Genomic DNA, 12,615 nt, shown 5'->3' on the forward strand with positions numbered 1-12,615 from the left:
TAATTCACTCTCAATGAGCAGCTGGGGGTAGGAAATTAACTTTTTTTAACAAGGGCTTTTTTCCCCCTTGTGAGATATGTTTCAGGGCATTTTAGATGATTTCCAGGGTAATTTTATCAAATATTGGGAAATATCTTAGGTAGTTCTTCAATATTCTAGCTGGCTATTTTAGAGTTGTGTTTTCATCGCAAATACAGAACAAAACCTGGCAACGCTTTGCAAATACAGAGTAGCGTTAAAATACAGGGCAATTAAAAAGCTATTGTGTGTGGTCGAGGGTTGCCGGTAGGTTAGAATAGCTTAGGTTAGGCGATAGATTAGCTACAGCCTAACTGTAGGCTGTAGACCTGTTATAGTGTTCAGGCTAAAATCAGACTAGAGCAGAATAGGACAGGCTGTAGATTAGCTAGATTCCCTGTGTTCTAGTTAGCTCCGGTAAATGTCTAGGGTAGTCAGATTGTCTGATTTTCTCCCCCCTTTTCCTGCTCGCTCCTCTCTCACACTCTAAAGCATGCCACTCATTCTACTCTAAAGCATGGCATCCCCTCCTTTCCCTGTTCTCACCACATACTCGCTCTCATACTCCCCTGCTCTGCCTCCCCACCTCCTCCCCTTCCTGAACTCTCCTCCCCCACTATTCTTTAGCATGGCATCCATTCTATTCTAAAGCATGGCACCCATTCTCTTTCTCTTTCCCCTGCTCCTTCCCCACCTCTCCTTCCCTGTTCTCTCCTCCCCCCCATTTCCCATTCCCTCCCCACCTCCTCCCTTTCCATCCTCTCCCCCCGCTCTCCCCCTCCTGCTCTCTCCTCTTTCCCCCTTCCCCTGCTCCTTCCCCACCTCCTCTCCTCCCCAACATTCCCCATTCCCTCCCCACCTCATCACTTTCCTGCTCTCTCCTCTCTCACATTCCCCCCTGCTCTCCCTCCCCTGCACCCTCCCCACCTCCTCCCTTTCCTTATCTCTCCTCCCCCACTATTTCCCCACTATTCTAAAGCATCGCACCCATTCTACCCCAAAGCATGGCACCCATTCTATCCTCTCCCACTATTCCACCACTATTCTAAAGCATGGCACCCATTCTACCCTAATGCATGGCACCCATTCTATCCTATATTTCCATATTTTCTATATTTCTCTATCATATGATTGTTCAATGTGTTATTATTACTACTGTAATTTGCTACTGTTGTGTCAGCTAGCCCTCCTTTCCCTGTTCTCTCCACATACTCTCTCATACTCCCCCCTGCTCTCCCTCCCCACCTCCTCCCCTTCCTGAACTCTCCCCTGCCCCCCACACTATTCTAAAGCATGGCATCCATTCTATTTTAAAGCATGGCATCCATTCTCTTTCTTTCCCCTTTCCCCTGCTCCTTCCCCACCTCTCCTTCTCTGTTCTCTCCTCCCCCACATTTCCCATTCCCTCCCCACCTCCTCCCTCTCCCTGCTCTCTCCTCCCCCACATCCCCCCGCTCTCCCTCCCCCTCCCTTCTCCTGCTCTCTCCTCTTTCCCTCTTCCCCTCCTCCTTCCCCACCTCCTCTACTCCCCAACATTTCTCATTCCCTCCCCACCTCATCACTTTCCTGCTCTCTCCTCTCTCACATTCCCGCTGCTCTCCCCTGCACCCTCCCCACCTCCTCCCTTTCCTGATCTCTCCTCCCCACTATTCCCCCACTATTCTAAAGAATTGCACCCATTCTACCCTAAAGCATGGCACCCATTCTATCCTATATTTCTATATTTTCTATTTTTCTCTATCATATCATATCATATGACTGTTCAATGTGCTATTATTACTACTGTAATTTGCTACTGTTGTGTCAGCTAGCCCTCCTCTCCCTGTTCTCTCCACATACTCTCTCTCATACTCCCCCTGCTCTCCCTCCCCACCTCCTCCCCTTCCTGAACTCTCCCCCCACACTATTCTAAAGCATGTCACCCATTCTCTTTCTCTTTCCCCCTTCCCCTGCTCCTTCCCCACCTCTCCTTCCTTGTCCTCTCCTCCCCCACATTTCATATTCCATCCCCACCTCCTCCCTCTCCCTCCTCTCTCCTCCCACACACGCCCCCGCTCTCCCTCCCGCTCCCTTCTCCTGCTCTCTCCTCTGCTCTCTCCTATATTTCTATATTTCTTTATCAATTGTTCAATGTGTTATCATTACTACTGTAATTTGCTACTGCGGTGTCAGCTAGAATTAGCTAGACATATTTTCTGTGAAGCCCTCTGGGACATGCTTGTGAATTAGGGCTATACAAATAAACTTGACCTGACTTGACTTGACTCAAAAGCTTGTGTGTTACATTTTCATTAGCGTTAATATATTACACTATATTACATGACCATAATATATTTCAATGTCCGCTATCAAGAGCAATTCAGTTGGTTAATGGAATCGCTGTGCTCTGGGCGCAGTGTTGGTGGTGTCGGACTCGGAGATTCGAGCTGGCAAGAGACAAGAGCTGTCAAAGAGGAACAAAAGACCCGCTCCTGGCCAATCCCAGCGCTTGACTGCTGCGTAGCGGGCACATGGCTGGTTTTGCCGGAACCGCGGTGGGTTCCATAATAACGCGTGTGTAACATAGATAGAACGTGACTCTGCTAGGAGCGTGCCGATGGATGGATGCCGTTTAGAATAGCTCTCCTGAATGGCGTAGGTTAATAATAATAACAATAACTTAAATTTATATAGCGCCTTTCATAAAACCCAAGGTCGCTTCACAAGAGTGTGATACAGATAGGGGAGAGAGGGGGAGGAAAACAAACAAACAAAACAACAGGGATGGTTACAGCCACTAGTAGTAACCAGTAGGCTGTACCATGAATGTTGTATAAGAAGATCCAGGATCTGTCCCTTGATCTGGTTTGGCTAAACCAGATAATTGCCATCTAGCTGGATTTTAGTTAACTCGTACCATGAAGGTAGATCGCCACTCGTTAAGTGGATCCAGGTTTTTCTAATAAAGCTGAGAGCTCGTGCACATGAAAAGGCCCGTGCACAGGAGCTCGTGCCCGCAAAAGAGGCGTGGTTTTTAACAACTGCCAATCACAATGCAAAGACCCCTTATACGACTATGTCACACTGACATCACGCAGCGTCGATGCGCATGACGGATGCAGAAAGACAGACTCTGCACAGCCCTGGCAAGTAGTTTTCCAGTGGCTGGAAAACTAGACGAGCTAGACATGTCTTCGTGTTGTGCAGTGGGATGCCAGAATCGGAAAGCTATTGTAGCAGAGTATTCGGGTCTGCGTATTCACAATTGGTTAATAAAATAAACGATAGAGCCAGGCTGTAACGTTATAACAAGCTTCACCTAATTCTCCCCACATATCCTGTTCTACGGCACCTCGAGGGAACATACACAGCCTCGCATACACACGCAATAGAACACAACACAACACTGAACAGTCTGTTACACTATCAACAAATCAAGGACTAAAGTTTTACCGAATCCCGTCAACTCATACTGCTTTTAATGCTAACCGTAGGCGTCTTTGGTTGCAAGCCGAAAGAGGAAATCATTAAAAATGCTCGACTTTGCTCGCTTATTTCATATCAGGTAAGCTGTAGCTGTAGGCTGCTAGTAACAGCCACATCGCTCGGTTAGTTAACAACCAAGTAACGTTAAATAATGTCATTAATGAGTTGAACTGATTGGAACGAGGACATCGTTAAAAATGCCTGACTTTGTAGTGCTCATTTCATAATCAGGTAAGCTGCCTGTAGCTGTAGGCTGCTCAGCCACATCGCTCGGTTAGTTAAAGGACGGCTTTCCCGTGGGGAATATGAATATATATAAAATCTCACGCCCCTAAGGTTTTCGAATCCGTTGAAATTTTTGAAATTGGTTGTTCACAGCCAGAGCTATCAACCATCTCTCACATATTTTTTGGCCCCGCCGACGCGTTTTACGTCAGAGGGGCCAAGTCCGCCTTGCGGAAGTCGAGCACCTATGAACTACAAGTGTTGTGGGGCTGTGCCGCCATGGTCCCGCCTCTAGAGGTCCTCCACGCCCCTTCAGAGGTCCTGAAGAAAAACAAAAGGCAGCCATCTTTTTTCACTGCATAGCCTAGGCTAGCTAATGTTAGCTTCCCATAGCTCCTTGCAAAGAACCATATCTCGGGAACGGAAGCACCTACAGACACGGGACTGGCGGCATTGGAAAGCTCGTCAAATTTTACATCTAGTAGAAGGTGCGTTGAAGTTACGAAATCAACGCTGAGCAATGTACCCTTTTTTACACATTTTTACATGAAATAGTTACAACATCAGATGCTCATAACTCCTAGGAAAATGCATGAAAATGCATGAATTTTTTTTTATGAAGACATCTCCCGACATAGATACTACCGTTTAAATTTGGTGCAATTTGGAGGCAAAAAAAAAAAAAAAATCTTCTTCTCTTAATGTTTTTATGTCGAAGCCTTCTTCTTCTTCTTCTTCTTTGAGTTTTATGGCGGTTTTATGGCCACCTACTGGAGTTTGATATCAGCCAAATGCCAGAGGGGTGGGCGTGGATTCGAAGGCCACGCGAGCCCAGTGCATTGTGGGAACTGTAGGATTTCAGCTCCCCGCACCCGCCCCCGCCCCTCTCCCCCACCAGCCCCCCCCCCCCCCTCCCACACACAGAGTGGATTTTGGTTGATTGCTCAGGCTGTGAACAACCAATTTCAAAAATTTCAACGGATTCGAAAACCTTAGGGGCGTGAGATTTAATATATCTTCATATTCCCCACGGGAAAGCCTTCCTTTAACACGTTCACTGCCAATGATGAGTTGACTCGTCAAACACAATCCAACCGTTCACTGCCTCAAGGGAGCATTTTGGGTCCAGTCTTATTTCTTTTATATGTCAATGACATGAAATCTGCCTGTGAATGTGACTTGCTTCTCTTTGCGGACGATGCGGCTCTACTGGTCTCACACCAGGATAAAGGGGAGGTAGAAATCATACTCAGCCGAGAACTACTCAGGATCAGTTGCTGGCTGGTTGATAACAGGTTGTCCCTCCACTTAGGTAAGACAGAAGCCATTCTCTTTGGTTCTACCATCAAATTGAGGAGGTCTCCGGGGTTTAGGGTGGTGGTGGGAGACGTAGAGGTCTCAGCTAGGGAGGAGGTCACATATCTGGGCTGTGTGCTGGACAACACCTTATCAGGAGAGAGCATGGCGCAGAGGGTAGCCAAAAAGGTCAACCAGAGAGTGAAATTCCTCTCCAGGATTTCCACCTATGTCAACAGGTACGCTCTGGAAATCCTAGCGGGAGCACTGGTTCAGTGTCAATACGACTACGCATGTTCCTCCTGGTACACCGGCATCGCAGTGTCACTGAAAAACAGGCTCCAGACAGCACAAAATAGATTAGTCAGACTCATTTTACAATTAAATCCTAGGACTCACCTACTACAGTCTCACTTCGACAGCCTCAAGTGGCTAAGAGTAGAGGAGAGAGTAACACAAATCAAACTCGGCATGGTCCACAGGATAGTTAACAATGCTGTCCCAAAATATCTTAGACATTACTTCACAAAGGTCAGTGACGTACATGGGCACGGCACTAGAGGTAGCCCCACAGACTTGGTCCCAGTAAAATGTAAAAGATGCATCGGCCAAAATTCCTTTCTTTATTCAGCGGCAGTAGCCTGGAACAGTCTCCCAGCTGAGATTAAGACAATCAGCCCCTATCCCTCCTTCAAAGGTAAAGTCAAGAACTGGATCAGGAGAAATAGAACCTGGACTTAATGTGTTGTGTTATATTGTGGTATTATATTATTATATTATATATTATATTATATCTATATTATTATATAGTATATAATATTGTATGGTAATGATATGTAATGCTATAGTATATTATAAAATATTGTCCAGTATAGGTTCATGTAGGATGGATTTGATGGTAGCCAAGGTGACTGAGGTGGGGGGCGACCTGTTGTCGGCCAGCCAGTAACTGAGCCGGTGTCTCACTCGACCCTATATGTTATTAGATCTCATAGTATTTTATTTATTTTATTTATTTTATTTGATTATTTTTTTAAAGTATGTTTTTTATTAGGATTTGATGGGTTTATTTATTAATAGCACAAATTGTCTTTTATCTTATTTTATGCTTATTTTTATTGGTTATTCACTGTGCCCCACTTTCCCATATCATTCTCCCCCCTGCGTGGCAGGCACACCCACGCATTACCCTCAGACTCTGACAAGTGCTTGTGGCACTCACACTATCACACACTTACACACATCCAGACATACACACAACAGTACACATTTTATAACAGTCATCACGAGGACCGCAATGGAAATAAGCTGTCAGCTTTATTGCGTTTTTATCCTTTTGATAATGGTGGGCCTGTGTATGTATATATGTTTGTTGTATATACTGTGTATTCATTATCAATAAAGAACTCAATCAATCAAAAAAAACACTGCCAATGACGAGTTGAGACGTCAAAAAATATATATATTTTTTTTTGACGGTGCTACGTGGATCAATGCCCCCGACGTCTCCTATAAAAATATTGGAAGTATTGAATGTGTATACCGTAATTTCCGCACTATAAGCCGCACCGGAGTATAGGCCGCAGCAGCAAAATTGCCTGTTTGTTACATATATAAGCCGCACCGGACTATAAGCCGCAGGTGTTTTAATGTTTTTTTTTTTTATTTTATTTTATTGTGTTTTAATGTTTAATTACCATATGTAAGGGTTTGTGCACAGAGGGGATTGTCGGGAAAGAGATGGCTGTTTGAGGAAGCTCCCATTTATTAACATTTCAACAAAACAACATAACACAACACCACCTGTGTTTTTTTTTACAGTGCACACAGTGTCCGCGGTGTGGTGAAAAGAGGGCAAGAGAGGAAATTAAAACAGAAGTGGATTTATAGTTAGAAAGAGTGCTAAAGAAGAGAGAATTCCGTTTTTTATTTTAGTTACTCACAGTACTATTGACCAGTCCAACTCAAAAGATATTCGGCAGTTTCACTTTGAGCTCTTGTTCCGCCGCTGTCCATCAATGGTTATGACGAGTCTCGCTGGGTACAGTACGCCAAAGCGATATCCATTGACTTTAACCTTTTCGATGATGCTGTTGTATGTTGCGCGTTTCTGTTGCACCAACGCGGAGAGGTCCTGCCGGACGAAAAAGCGGGGAAAAGCGGGGAAGAGGCTTCTTCCCCGCAGCCTGGAGGATGAGTTGACGGTCGGGCCAGCGGAGTAGGCGGATGAAGATGGCCCTCGGTGTCAGGCCGGGGTCTGGACGTGGCCGAGGCGCCCGGTGTGCCCTGTCCACTGTGGTTTCTCGCCTTCCTTCAGGTCCAGGATGTAACACAGGATTTTGCCAAGGAAAGCGTCCATGTCACCAATCTCAGCTCCTCTTTTACATTGATCAGGCGAATGTTATTTCTTTTACTCCTGCTGATTAAGTCATCAACCTGCGTGTGCAGGGTTTCGATTTGTTTTTGCATTTTATCTATTTTCGGACTCACTGTGTTGTTTTTGTCCTCCAGTGCGCTGATGCGCTTTTCCGCATTAGAAACTCTGTTCACGGTTGCCTTATTTTCTTTAGTGAGTGAGTGGATGGACTTCTGCACGTTTTCAAACTTGTTTTCAAGCTGCTCAAAACCTCTGAGCGATGTCGGACTTAATCGATAGTGTTTCACGGAGTAAAAGTTAAGCCCAAGCCGTGTATCTCCAGCCTCCAGCAGGTGATTGCTTCGTCTCTTTTCTTTCTGCTTACTGGTTTTCAGTCTTGTGCTTCTTCCAGCAGACATTTGCCCCACTCTTTAAAGTTATTCAGTTGGTTCTGGTCACCTTATTCATTTTAGATCAGATCGCTAAAACATATTGTTTGGTCTGGTGTAGCAGCTGTCTAGCTGAGCGCCATGTTCACCGTGATGCCGGTTGATTTCCGCCAAATGATGTCAAGTCAAGTCAAGTCAAATTTTATTTATATAGCACCTTTCATACACAAAGGCAATTCAAGGTGCTTTACAAAAAAATAATCAAAAAAACAAGCAGCAAAGCAATGCACATAAAATGTGCAGATGAAGCTGTGTAACCTGTAAAATCCATCGATTTTGGAGGTCACCGAGTGGCCGTTTGCTGAAAAAATCCATAGATAAGCCGCACCGTTATATAAGCCGCAGGGGCCAAAAAACGGGGGAAAAGCCGCGGCTTATAGTCCGAAATTTACGGTAATCTATTTTACCGACCAACTAAGTGGCGACAGTGCTCTCCCGACAGAGAGAAAGTCAACCAAAAACAGCCGCGGGAGGAAGCCATTCTCAAGGAAATGGCTTGGCGATTTTACAGTCATCAGTCACCAGACTCGCCCGAGAGCGGCCGCGCCAGCAGCAGCACACCGAGAGCGGAGAGCGGTGCTGGCGTGGGGGATTGCAAATTTGCATAATAGATTATGGGTGAAACACACTTTGAAACACCCGCAGAAAGGCCAGAATCGCACGCATTCCGAAAACCCAGAAACGAACGAGCCTCATTCTCATACTGTAGGCGAAAACGCTTTCACGCTGCTGCACACGGGCGCACAACGGTGGGGGGTTCCAAAAATAGACTGGGTGGGCAGCATAAAGCCTAGAATCGCACAAAGCTTCATCAAAGCTCTCAACCGAAAATCCAAGAAACGATTGAGCCCCATCCACAGTCCACACTCGCCACACTCGCCGACGAGGGGCCGCCAGAGAGGGAGGCTGCTCACTGCTCAGACAGGCAGGAGAAACTGGCTTGTGACAAACGCCACCAGACACGCCCACGGAGGGAGGAGTTTGAAGGAGAGGGTGTTCAGAACTATATTGTTCAGATGTCTGATCTCTCACTGATGCCAAAAATAAATGGTTAAAGTGACTGTTCTGCCTGTTTGATTGAATTTCACAAAACTGCGATTATCTCAGCTTCCTGTCTCAGACGCTGAAACCATGCTGTACTCAACGGCTAATATCTACATAACTACTAACTCTACAAACTAACTCTTTTAGACAGAGAAAGCACACATTCTATTAGTACTTTTGTGAACTTTGTGTTCACAAAGTCCAAGCAGAAAATTATCCTCGGCTCTTGTAAAATGAGCCAGAATCCTCAAAAAACGGCTTGGCAGAAGCTACCTACAGTAAAAAAAAAAAACGGCTGGCAGTGAATGTGTTAACAACCAAGTAACGTTACATAATGTCATTATTGAGTTGTGTGCATTATCAACATAACAATATATCTTTGCAAGTTACAGAATAAATATCTACGCTATGTATTGCTGGCCAGTCTAGACTTGGCCAATTCTTCTTGTCTTTTATCCATTGACAGCGCCAGTGCGTATGGGTCTGTAAGACGTATCCCATTAACCAACGTTAATTGCGATGCATAACATTGCTTATCACTAGGCGATAAGCTGTGGTAGTAAGCCGAGAACTGCATTTTAACACATTCACTGCCAGCCGTTTTTTTTTTACTGTAGGTAGGTTCTGCCAGAGGGTTTTTTTGAGGATTCTGGCTCATCTTTCAAGACCCGAGGATTCTTTTCTGCTAAGATTTTGTGAACACACAATATCTCAAAAGAACTAATAGAATGTGTGCTTTCTCTGTCTAAAAGAGTTAGTTTGTAGAGTTAGTAGTTATGTAAGCATTAGCAGTTGAATACAGCATGGTTTCAGCGTCTGAAAAATTATTCTGAGATAAACGGCTTTTTGTGAAATTCGATAGAACAGTCACTTTAACCATTCATTTTTGGCATCAGTAAGACGTCAGACATCTAAACAATAGTTTTGAACAGTAATTTCCTCCATAACAGCAGGAAACACCCCTCTCCTTCAAACTCCTCCCTCCGTGTGTGTTCTTCTTGGCTGCAGCGGGCATGTCACAAGCTCGTTTCTGTTGCTGCTGTAACCTCGCGTCACCAGGCTCACTGCTTCTGCTGCTGCTGCCTGTCTGCTGGCGGCCGCTGTGCAAGTCTGGATCGGCTCGCTCATTTCTTGTGGTTTGTGTTGAGAGCTTTGATGAAGCTTTTGCGATTCTGGTCTTATTTATGCTGCGTGTTTCAAAGTGTGTTCCACCCGTAATCTATTATGCAAATTTGCAATCCCGCACCGCCAGCAATCAGCGCGAAAACGAAAGCGTTTTCGCCAATCCATTTTCACGAGAATGGCTTCCTCACACTGCTTTTTGCTTGCCTTCCTCTAGTCTGGGAGAGCACTGTCGCCACTTAGTGGGTCGGTGGAATGGGTTGTACATGTTCGGTGGCTCCAATATTGATATAAGAGATGTAAAAGGGTTAGATGCACATCCCACGGTCAAATTTTTTTTTTTCATTTTTTTGACGTATTAATACGTCACTGGCAGTCAACCGTTGGATTTTTTTTGACGGATTAATACGTCATTGGCAGTGAACGTGTTAAAACTAAAATCTAACTGTGTGCCGCAGATGGGCACAGAGCAGTCCTGACAGCGGGGATTTTACACAGCTCTCTGTGTCTGTCAATGCTGGGCTCACGGCTTTTTTTAGCTTTTTGGCTAACCCTAACCCTTTTAGACCATTTAGGCTCAATGAATAATAATGATCTCATGATGTGTTTGGTCACACTGATGGAATAATTCCTATAGGCTAATCAATAAAAAAAATAATGATAATCAAATTAAAAAAGGCTGCTGAACTGAATCGACACGGTACGTGCGGGCATAGATTTCATCTATAAAAAATTGCCTATTTTGTGGTCACATATAGGCTATTGGCAGCAGAGTCGCATATCTCCATATTTCATACAATGACTATGCTGGAAATAATATGAAGTTCAATCACATCATACAGGCCAAAAGCAACACAGTTGCAGCTTTAAAATGCAGGAGTAGCCTAGATATGAATCATCTGTGTGCAGGCGATCCCATATTAAATTGCTTAGATAGTAGTAGGCTATTCTGACATGTATGACTATGTCCAACCCAACGTCAGCCTCAGCTCCATTGCGCACACGGCACCGTGCGCTTTGGAGACGTTTATGTAACGTTTTTATGCCGGTTTAGTGATATTTCTCCACTCACCATTCAGCTGCAATCGATCGGCGGGGACAAACAACGCCTACTTGAGAGCACAAAAATTAATATATAATAACATATTCCAAAGTGGTAAGTACGGCTTAATTTAAATGTAGCCTGCAACAAGTGCAAGGCTAGTCCTCGATTAATTCAACAGGAGCCATTTTTTTTCTTTTTCTTTTGAATGCAATGTATTTTTCATATGGGGACCATATGAATGGCGACTCGCTGTTTCCAGAGAGCTGATTGGTAAGCAGGTGGGTCTTTCATGGGTTTTGATCTTATCCTCTGAACTTAACCTGCTACAAAGCAGGTTAGCCGTAGAGCATGAGTTGCTATGGTGATCTATCTCGGTAAGAAGTTAACTAGCGTCGTGGTATGGCAAACCTAGGGTTAAACCTGAAGTTACCCCGCTAAGCCACTAATCTTGCTTCGTGGTACAGCCTACAGGTGTAATGGAATCAATGCACAGAATTGCAAGTCAAGTATTCGCCTCCTCTCCTCCTTCGTTAACGATCCGCTCGTTACAATATCTATCTATCTATCTATCTATCTCAAGATTTTTATTGTCACTCCGTAGTACAAGTATCACGTGTGAAATTCTTGTGCTGTAGGCTCCATTACAACATAGTGCAAATAACAGTATAACAGTGCAAAAACAGGGCATATAGATGCAGTAAAACAAGAGAACAAGCAATAACGGTAACACTTTACAATAACGTACACAAATCCTATAGTAGTTACTGATAAACTAACCATTAACTAATCGCCAGTTAATCATTCGCTAATGAAAAATTTGGCATTAGTTTATCACTAGTTAATCATAGTTAATGAGTAGGTAGTCATTAGTTAATGATTAGTATCTAATTTCCTGAGTAGAGTAGTTAATCAGTACCTAATGATTACTAAATTTCAGCTCGTGAATAGAGTAGTTAATCATTACTTAATGATTCCAAAATGTCAGTGCGTGAATGTATTAGTTAATCATTAGTTAATCATTAGTTAATCTTTTTGTGTACCCTATTGTAAAGTGGTGCATCATACTCAGTAGTTTATGAATACTGAATCATTACCTGTCCATTAGTTACTCTTTTCGCACCCTAATATAAAGTGAAAGATATCCTTATCAAATAAACACTCCCTCCAGGTGAGATTCAAACTCTGAACCCCAAGATTGTTAAATTGTAAGTCTGGTTCTCTACCATCTGAGCTAACCAGCCTGTTACTTGGTAGAGCCATACTATAGGTCTGTAGAGTCAGAGACTAAGTATTATGTCCTATCCACATACTACTTTCTGTTCAAGTACTTATAGTTTTTAAGATATATTCCACCCAAATACTACCTTCTCTCCAAATACTTATAGTTTTAAAGGTATATTCCATCCAAATACTACTTCATGTCCAAGTACTTAGGTATGTTTCAGCCAAATACTACTTATGTCTAAGTACTTGTAAGTACTTGGACAGAAAGTAGTATTTGGGTGGAATATACCTTTAAACTATAATACTTGGTCTCAGGCTCTACATTCAATAGTATGGCTCAAACAAGCAACAGGCTGGTTAGCTCAGATGGT

The 12,615-nt window shown here is 43.9% G+C and overlaps 1 protein-coding gene across 1 annotated transcript in view; it reads right to left on the bottom strand.

The window, feature by feature from the left end:
* The window catches only part of LOC310785722 (uncharacterized protein), a gene marked incomplete at its 5' end in the record, with an annotated part of 38,939 nt that overhangs the window by 25,302 nt on the left and 1,022 nt on the right, over positions 1 to 12,615 (bottom strand). The gene's annotated exons all lie outside the window — the stretch shown is intronic.

The sequence above is a fragment of the Poromitra crassiceps genome (genome assembly GCF_964638095.1).
Source record: "Poromitra crassiceps genome assembly, chromosome: 11".
Classification (NCBI taxonomy): Eukaryota; Metazoa; Chordata; class Actinopteri; order Beryciformes; family Melamphaidae; genus Poromitra; species Poromitra crassiceps.